This window comes from Patella vulgata, chromosome 1 (assembly GCF_932274485.2).
Source record: "Patella vulgata chromosome 1, xgPatVulg1.2, whole genome shotgun sequence".
Lineage (NCBI taxonomy): Eukaryota > Metazoa > Mollusca > Gastropoda > Patellidae > Patella > Patella vulgata.
The window spans coordinates 65,744,111-65,754,242 of record NC_065879.2 but is presented as its reverse complement, the minus strand read 5'-3'; positions in this window follow the sequence as shown (position 1 = coordinate 65,754,242).

The window sequence follows — 10,132 nt, the reverse complement described above, 5'->3', positions numbered from 1 at the left end:
AAGTGAAAAAAGCTCTAATAATATAAAAAATAACATTTCAAAATTAATTACAATGAAATAACAATAAGAAATTTGTTGATAACACTCAAAAGGGATTTTTACAAGTTCCATCAGGTTCTTTGACAATCATACATTTACAAAATAAACAACAGGATAACTCATTAGCTCTGCAAATACAGAACGACTTGGCATATATTAGCCTACACAGACACAAGCACCAATAAAGTCACTCGGGAACTTTTGTACCCTGAATTGAGGAGCCAAACCATTTTTGGATATGTCAAAGCCACATTGACATGTTCTAAATGAATGATTACATTATCAAGACAATGATGTACCCATATTCCAGCAGCAGGATTCGAAATAAAGTTAGCAAACATATTCCTAGCGCCAATAAAAACCTATCTAGATGTATATATTTATCACGATAATAATTGTTACATTTATATAAGAAAAAAACATTTCAAGACACATTGTACCTTTCACGGTACAAACTGGGAGATCTGATGATATATTTGGACTTAAAACTCATTCAAACTAATTAATCTATCAAAGTTTTGCTTCAAATCCTTTTAAAAACATTGTATACGCAAGGAAATACCCCAAGCTATAAAAATCTATTAAAAGAAATCATGTTTGTGTCACTTAACTTGGCTGACGCGGTACCTTAGCGTGAAACCTCTGGCGTCACTCGAGCAGACATTCCTAATCGCCGGGTTGCCAGTTAGGGAAACCCTTAGTATACATTTCATGTGGACGTATATTGTCGTTGCTCCTGTCCGCCCGTCCACAATTGTTTGTGAACACTCCACAGGTCAGAATTTTTATCCGATTTCAACGAAACTTGAAATATTGGTTTAGCTCCCAAAGATCTCGGTTCCTTTCGATATTGGCATATATCGGACCGTAAATTCATGGATTATGGTCCCTGATTGCATGAAAAATCGCGTTTTTAGCTTGTAGACCCTATAGAGGTCACAATTTTTATCCGATTTCGTTGAAACTTAAAATGTAAGCTTATAACCCAAAGATCTTGGTCCCTTTCGATATTCGCGGATATCGGACCATAACTTCCTGAATTATGACCCCTGGTTGTACGAAGAAGCGCGTTTTTAGATTGTGGAGGCTATAGAGGTCATAATTATATCCGATTTAAAAAAAAAAACGTTTTAGTATATCACCGTTACACCCTAAGGATGGTTGAGTTCGAATTTTACTAAATCGTAAAAATCGGACTAAAACTGACAGGCAAAATGGCCGCCCCTCATACTCAATTTACGCAAAAATATGGTATATCAATGTTGTGGTCCCTCTAGAGGTCATAATTTTCTTTTGATTTTGATGAAACTTCAAATGAAAGTTTATAACCCAAAGATCTTGGTTCCTAATAATATATTTACTCATATCGGATCATAACTTCCTGAATTATGGCCATTGATTGAACAAAAAATCACGGTTTTAGCTTGTGGTCCCTGTAGAGGTCACAATTTTTATCCGATTTAAAACAAAATGTGTGAATATATTACCATTACACACTAAGATCTTGGATCCTTTTGATAAAATCGCGGATACCCGAACTTAACTTCCTGGATTATGGACTCTGATTGTTCGAAAAATGGCAATTTTAGCTTGCGGATTCTGTTAAGGTCACATTTTTTTCCAATTTTAAAAACCGTTTAAATGTTTCACCATTCCATTATAATGAAGGTTGAATTCGAATTTCGGGCAAATCGAAATAAAACTGCCCAACAAAATGGCCTCTCTTTGTAGTCAAAGCGTGTGAAAGTATGATTTATGAAGGTTGTTGACCCTCTAGAGGTCACAATTTTTTCCGATTCTGATGAAACTTAAAACATATCCTTTATATTCCAAAGATCTCAGTCCCTTTTGATATTTGCGCATTTCAGACTATAACTTTCTGTATTATAGCCCCTGATTGTACAAAAAAATCCCGTTTGTTTTTAGCTTGTTCTCTACCCATCTCTTGCAAAATGTGGGCATATCCTGCCTGGCAGCCGCTGGTTGTCCTGTATGCGTAGGCGGAGAGGGATAACGTTTTACCCCAAGCAAACTGCAAAAGAAACCCCTGCAGTTTGGTTCAATGATACGTACATATATCAGACAAGACAGCGAATTACCCTTGGATGAAGGCATGAATCCGACAAAAAACTCACTATCAATCGAACAATATATGAAAAAAAAATCAATAAAATGGGGTTTGAAATTTTTTTTATTGACCGACAGTAAGCATGGCTATATTATAAATGCAGAAGTGTATACTCGTACACGAGCAGATGCACTGACTGTCGATAATTTAGGAATCACAGGAAATGTAGTTGTTAGAATGACTCAAGATTTCCAAAATCATAACTACATTTTGTTTATGGATAGATTTTACACCTCTGTCGAGTTGGTTGAATATTTACTGAACAAAGGTATTGGTGTGTGCGGAACTGCGATGACAAAAACACTCAGAGCCATTAAAAACGCAATGCCAAATTCAAAGTTTATTTACTGCAACAAATTTTAACAAATGTACATAACAATTGTCAAAATCGAGATAACAAGTATCTGTGGATAATTTCATGAAAGAATTCACTACAAATGCACAAAACCGAAACGTTAGAGAACCATGAAACAAAGCAGGGGTCAGCTGAAGTTAATATCGGGTATGTTCACCCTGAGCTCTTACACATGCTTGAAGTCGCCTTGGCATGGACTGATACAGCGGACCAATCCATAACACGGACATGATGATTGTTCAGAAAGTCTCTTGTCAACCTCGAAGTGTGCCGTCGGGCGTTGTCATGCTGGAAAACCATCTGTCGACGGACGCTATGTTGAGCCAGCAATGGAAACAACACCGGACGAAAGATAGCGTTGAGAATGCCTTGGACCACCACCAACTGGGACTGGAAGTTGACGTTGATAGCGGCCCAAACCATGACGCCCCCCCCCCTCGAAACGATCCCTTTCCAGCACGCAATTACGAGCAAAGCGTTCATGTCGACGTCGGTAGATACGGTAACGTCCATCAGGAAAACTGAGGTTGCGGCCCATTGCTGTCTGGCAAGTCAGTGACGATGCAAAAGGATTTGACCATGGTAAAGTCGACGGCAGCGTAACCCTAGAGCAATCAGGCGCCTTAGGACTGTTTGAGGGCTGATCTGACGTTGCCGTGTTCCAACAGTTCCCCTGGCAGTAGCAGTGGCTGACCTGACTGGAACCTGTTGCGCAGATGCTGTAGTCGGATGTGGCGATCTTGAGCAACGGTTGTTACAGGTGGCGCTCCAGACCGGAGTCGATCGGCAACTCTTCTAGTTTCGTGGAAGCTTTGTCTGAGGGTGGTCATTAATGTGTCTGGCGACGGCTACCTGACACAGTCCCTGATCCAGCATTCCATAGCTCTGTCCCTGTTTTATTGTGTAAGGCGTGGCATCTTTCCAAAGTGATGAATGTTGAAATTTTTTTCTGTATTTTTTCATGTAGGCCGCTTACAATGCTTATGTAATTCAAGGATATTATAAGTTGCATACGTAGTCTTCTCATAGAAACTTTACATTTCACTTCTTTTTAGAGAAATTGTGCCACCAACGTGATGGCTTTGTCAGAAACATAACACAGAAGGGTAGACGTCGGTCTGATGCGGATCAGGAAATTCGGCTTTGTAACGTTGGACAACATGTGTGCGAACGGACGCACACGCAACGACTAACAATAAATGTGTTGTTTGTACAGAGAAACACAAAAGGGCTAAATTGAGTTATCCTAATGCGCTTGACAAAGACTTGCCTACCAAATCCAGAACTCCAAGGTTATGTATTGGAGATGAAATTTAATAAAAAAATAAATATTGTGATTAAATATCTTCGTTTCATCATTTCATTCAATTTTAAACTCATATAATATCAAATTCACACCTCGCATTTAGTTCCAATCAAAATGATGTCATTTTTGCAAATTCCTGCTCTAAAGACAGGGTGGGGTGTGCAACACCCAAAATATTTTCAGGGTTCAAAGGGTTAAACCCAATTTAATTTCATTTATATAGATCTTTGCTAAACCCATATATTTTGTCCCACAGATCCTTTAGAATTTATTTTCATAAAGACGCACAATTTGAATAATTGAAAAGACCGTCTATTTTAATAAATGTGTTGCATAATATACAAAATATGAACAACTTCAAATAGAACAATATAAGAATAAAACATATTGAACGGAAAACTTCGACACGCATTCCCCCATTCCCCGGGTCCAATAGATCGGTGTTGCAGACAAATACTGAAATCGGTATTTACAACAACCTACACTAGCATTACTTTGCGGAACCTTAATCAGAAATTAAGCTAGAGATGTTAAGAAACCCTTTATTCTGAGCGAAGTTATGAGTGTTTGGATTTTTTACAAGAAATAGCCGATCGTCAAGTTAAATTGCCATGATTATAAACCTCTCGACTAGCATTCTGTTTATTGAGCGACGTCCACATTACATGGCACGGATGGTCTACCGCATTCGATATCTAAACCATCCTATGGTCTACAAGATTGATTGTGAGCTTGTCATGTGATTAAATGGCTAAATAATGATTTATGTAACATTTGAAGACTGACAGAAATTTCACTAGGCAGAATTATTTCTTACTTCAATGTGTCTACATTGAGATTTCGTGTAGCACCTTTGGGATAATATATTCCCTTTTTACTTGAGTTGTTTCACTTATTTTTCTTTTTCTTTCTGAGTGAAGTCTGTGTCCCTACAGCGCAGCGGACCCTTTAGGCTAGCCCCCTGGATCCATTCACTTTATCTCGTATGTGCGTTTGTTGTGGTGTCTGTATATTGTGTCCTGTCCTAGGTTTGTCTTGTATGTGTGTGTCTTTACCAATAATGCGTCTTTAATCGGTTAAATAAAATGCAGTAGACCAAAAGTGCCGCCCACCCACACTGCCCTCCTTTAGGTATCTTACTGCTTGACATTATATTTCGATTAACGGTAGGCATATATAATACCCTATCATAACCATGTGTAATGTGTACCGGAAACGGACATCGGACAGTGATTTAAATTTGTTCTATTCTAAAATAAGATAAAAAAAATGAGTTTCTTTATTTAGAAGTTACATGTCAAATGGTTGAATTGTCACGAGAAAGTGTGTTTATCTCCCAAGTGAAACATGTTTATGGCGAAATTTTATATACAAATATCCCGTCTTCTGACGTGTATAGATTACAAAATGTTTATTTCAAGAAAAAAAACCCCAGTAATAAAGTATATGCATTGCTACGTACAGACGAGTTCCTCGGGACTTTTAGGCGTATGGTTTCCCCTGACAAGAAAGCACTTAACCTTTGGGAGTTGGATTTTGAAATCAGAGTAGGCCTTATTACCGCTGTCAGGGATAAATTTCCTGCAAAACAATAATGCAATTTGCCACGAGCCCGGGTGAAGCAGACATGTGGTAATCCCATTTCATTGCATTTTAGCTGTAAAACGAGCTCTTGCCACTTGATTTGATTCACTTACCCGATGCAATCTATTTTATTATTAGCATTCTCTTTATTTCCATTGTCTCTATAAAACCTATACGGTATAGGTTTTCAACAACCCAGTTGATTATTAGTATAAATCTGTGATCTAATGCTGTATTTTTTTTTTGTTTAATTATTTACTTACTAATTTTTCTATTATACTATTCAAAAAAAGTAGGGGATATTTGATTTTGGGGGCATAATACTAAAATATGCAAATGACTACGAAAAAAGACACTATAGAACCTAACAGAAGAAACATTTCCAGTTACATGTGACGTCCAAACGCACCAATAGCTACCGCACGGAATGCAGGTGATGCTTGGGATCATCATGGGGGTCCAACCCAAGATTTGCACGACTCTGACTTTGAATGTTACAGTCATTGTGGCATTGAATTCCAGGGTGGAAACATCAGTTTAATTGTTTTAGTGACCAGAAAAAAATTTTGATATGCGTCGGCTTACCCAAAATGAAAGGTTACGTGCCCTTGGCATGCTACAGATCGGCACAACACAGGCGGTTGTGGCGCGGACGATGAATGTTTCTCAGTCTGTCATAAGCAGGCTATGGTCCAGATACCGTGATACACAATCTGTACAGGACAGACCACGCTCAGGTCGACCAAGGGCGACAACTCAAGCCCAGGATCGATTTATCCGTACCTTGGCCTTGAGAAATCGTGTCATCACAGCAAATCAGATCAGCGCTCGTCTTCAAACAGACACTGGTGTGAGAGTGAGTGGCCAGACGATTCGGAATCAACTGCATAGGGGTCACCTTCGCGCCCGACGTCCTCGCGTGATCCCTTGTTTGAGAGATCATCACATTCAGGCAAGACGTCGTTGGTGTAGGGATCGTCAACACTGGGATAATCGACGTTGGAGCGATGTGATGTTTTCAGATGAGTCAAGGTTCACTGTTGATTTTTTGGACAGACGTAGGAGGGTGTGGCGTCGTCGAAACGAGCGCTTCCAAGACGTTAACGTCATCAGACATGATCGAATTGGGGGTTGTTCTGTTATGGTGTGGGGAGGCATCACTGTTGCTGGAAGAACGGCTTTACATGTTGTTGCAGGGCGTGTTACAGGCCAGTACTACCGGGACAACATCTTGGCAGTCCATGTTGTGCCGTTCGCACGACGTCATGGCCGCCGTTTCATCTTCCAGGATGACAACGCAAGATGTCACAGGGCCAGGATCGTTACAGGTTACCTCCAACAACAGAACATCACCACATTACCTTGGCCAGCACTGAGTCCCGACCTCTCCCCCATCGAGCATGTCTGGGACATGCTTGGACAGAGGTTACGTCAACGTCAACAACGTCCTGCCAATGTCCAAGAACTTGCTGCTGCGTTGCAACAGGAATGGGACAATCTGGACCAAAATGACCTTAGACGTCTCATTAGGAGTATGCCACGTCGGATCAATGCTTGTTTGGCAAACAGAGGAGGATTTACCCGTTACTGACTTGGTTGTGATGCTGTGGTAACTTTGCTGTTTGACCCCGGGTATCATTTTACCCTTATAATGGTCAGTCTGTGCCTTACTTAGTATAACGATCATTTGGAATAAATCGATGAATGTGAACTTCATTTCATTTTGTCATTTGTTTCTTCGTCAGTTTCATTAGGTGACTTTAATAACACTTAAAAATCAAATATCCCCTACTTTTTTTGAATAGTATATATTGATTTTACGTGCAAAATGTTAATGCTGAAGATCGTAATTTTGTAACTGAAAAAGAGCCTAATTTTTTGACTATAATACAGTATTATGCATTGTATATTGCTACAATTGCGCTTGCAAAAATGTCAGACCAATAGAAGTTATAGCTATTTTTGCAGATTATTCTAAACTTTTAAACATACATTATGCAAGAGCTAAATCTGTCTATTGCAGGTCTTTCTTTGGGCCTGAAATGTTATCTAAATTATTAATTAGACATTAAATAACCTATCCAGGCCATAATCAACTCTAGATGGCAGCGCTAGCCTGCGATCTTTAGTGGATTGTGAGCCGATTTACTGTATAACTTTCCTTCTCGATTTAACGATTAACTGGATAATCGAGACTATGCTGTTTATTGTACTTACTTTAGTAATGATGACCGAGGCTAGGGGGAAATTTCCGACGCTTAGTTCTCGGTTCATAGTGGATCAATTTGAATGAAATTTTCAGCAAATTACCTTTTCATTATCTAGTTTTTAACTATTATAGTGAGAACTGCCACCTCGTTACCGAATCTCCCATAATGTATCTTTAATATTCAACTTATTTTTTCATAAAACTTAAAGTTTCAGCCTTTCCGTTGGCTTAAAAGTAAAATTTTTTTCACGATTTTATGTCTACATTTTTATGAACAAGACAGAAGTCTTACTTTTTTTAAATGCCTAGTATTAGTATCGAATTAAAAGAATTGTGTAAATATATATCTAATAAATAATCACTGGATATATTGATCCTATTTTATCTTGTCTCTATAATATATGCTCATTCTGTAATGTTGATACTATAATGTTAATTATTTAATGTTTAAAATTCTATAATATATATAGTATATGTTAATTCTATAATGTTATTTCTATAATATATGTCATTTCTATAATAATAATGATATTACTATTAATAATCTTTATTCACAAAAAAACCCATTAAATTTATACAGGAGAGCTCTATGCAGAGGGTGATTACCCAGGGCTCAAGGATTTGGAACCAATTTGTTTTGTGAGATGGGTTAGTACCCACAAACATCTCCACTTAAACAAAAAAATATTAGATTGATTCATTAGTCGGGCCAATCATGCTACCCTAACAATTAGATTTCTACTGTTAATGCTCTCTTAGTACCAGGTTTACCTATTATTGATGATTTGTGTCACCAATGTCATCTGTTGAATCTAAATGACATTTTTCATCTTCAATCATGGTGTTGAATCGTGTTTCCGACTCTGCGACTTTATGCTTATTGTGACGCCTTTTTGGCTCAATTACAGCATCTTTAATCATGATTAAAATCTCAAAACTGTAAAAACTCTAAATGTTTTCTTATCGTCAAACATCTATTCTTACAAACTGCATTTGGTTTTCCGAGATTGTGTTTTCGGGGTTTCAACGCCAAACCTCGTCAGACACGTCATTGTGAAAAATACATAGGGTGCTTAACTTTGAGTATATACATGATTTAAAATTCATTATAGAAATTTGTCGCCTTTAAAAATCTTAGCACTTTATTAAATAGCTTGGTACAGGCCAGATATTAATCCTCTCTGAAAACTTTATTGAGTAAAAACTAAATTTTGAGAGGCTATAGCTTGTTATTTGCAAGAACTGCGACCCATAACTAGCAATCTTCCTACGTACAAAATGTAACTGACCAGAATAAGCATCATAAATAAATTAAAAGCACCGAAAATTATATAAAAATTATAATATTTCGTTTATTCAAACCCAATGTGAAGTATATGGACATCTTTTCAAAGTGTATTGCCCCATGCTTAAAACAAATTCATAATGGTCAAATTGTAAAATAAGTCCTGTTCCGAAAAAGGGTAACCATGATGCTGTCAATGACTATAGGGATAAATGAGGGATAAATTTAGTAGGTATATTTAGCAAATTATTTTCTATAAATAATCGTTAAATTTTAACGGTAATTATTCAGATTATTTTTCATCCTTTTCTGGAGTTAAATCAGGTGATAAGCTCTCGCCCGTCTTGCATGATTTAATAGACCTACTTATATGAACAATAATGCTGTTGATCCAATTATTTATAAAATATACTATTCAAAAAAAGTAGGGGATATTTGATTTTTAAGTGTTATTAAAGTCACCTAATGAAACTGACGAAGAAACAAATGACAAAATGAAATGAAGTTCACATTCATCGATTTATTCCAAATGATCATTAGACTAAGTAAGGCACAGACTGACCATTATAAGGGTAAAATGATACCCGGGGTCAAACAGCAAAGTTACCACAGCATCACAACCAAGTCAGTAACGGGTAAATCCTCCTCTGTTTGCCAAACAAGCATTGATCCGACGTGGCATACTCCTAATGAGACGTCTAGGGTCATTTTGGTCCAGATTGTCCCATTCCTGTTGCAACGCAGCAGCAAGTTCTTGGACATTGGCAGGACGTTGTTGACGTTGACGTAACCTCTGTCCAAGCATGTCCCAGACATGCTCGATGGGGGAGAGGTCGGGACTCAGTGCTGGCCAAGGTAATGTGGTGATGTTCTGTTGTTGGAGGTAACCTGTAACGATCCTGGCCCTGTGACATCTTGCGTTGTCATCCTGGAAGATGAAACGGCGGCCATGACGTCGTGCGAACGGCACAACATGGACTGCCAAGATGTTGTCCCGGTAGTACTGGCCTGTAACACGCCCTGCAACAACATGTAAAGCCGTTCTTTCAGCAACAGTGATGCCTCCCCACACCATAACAGAACCACCCCCAAATCGATCATGTCTGATGACGTTAACGTCTTGGAAGCGCTCGTTTCGACGACACCACACCCTCCTACGTCTGTCCAAAAAATCAACAGTGAACCTTGACTCATCTGAAAACATCACATTGCTCCAGCGTCGATTA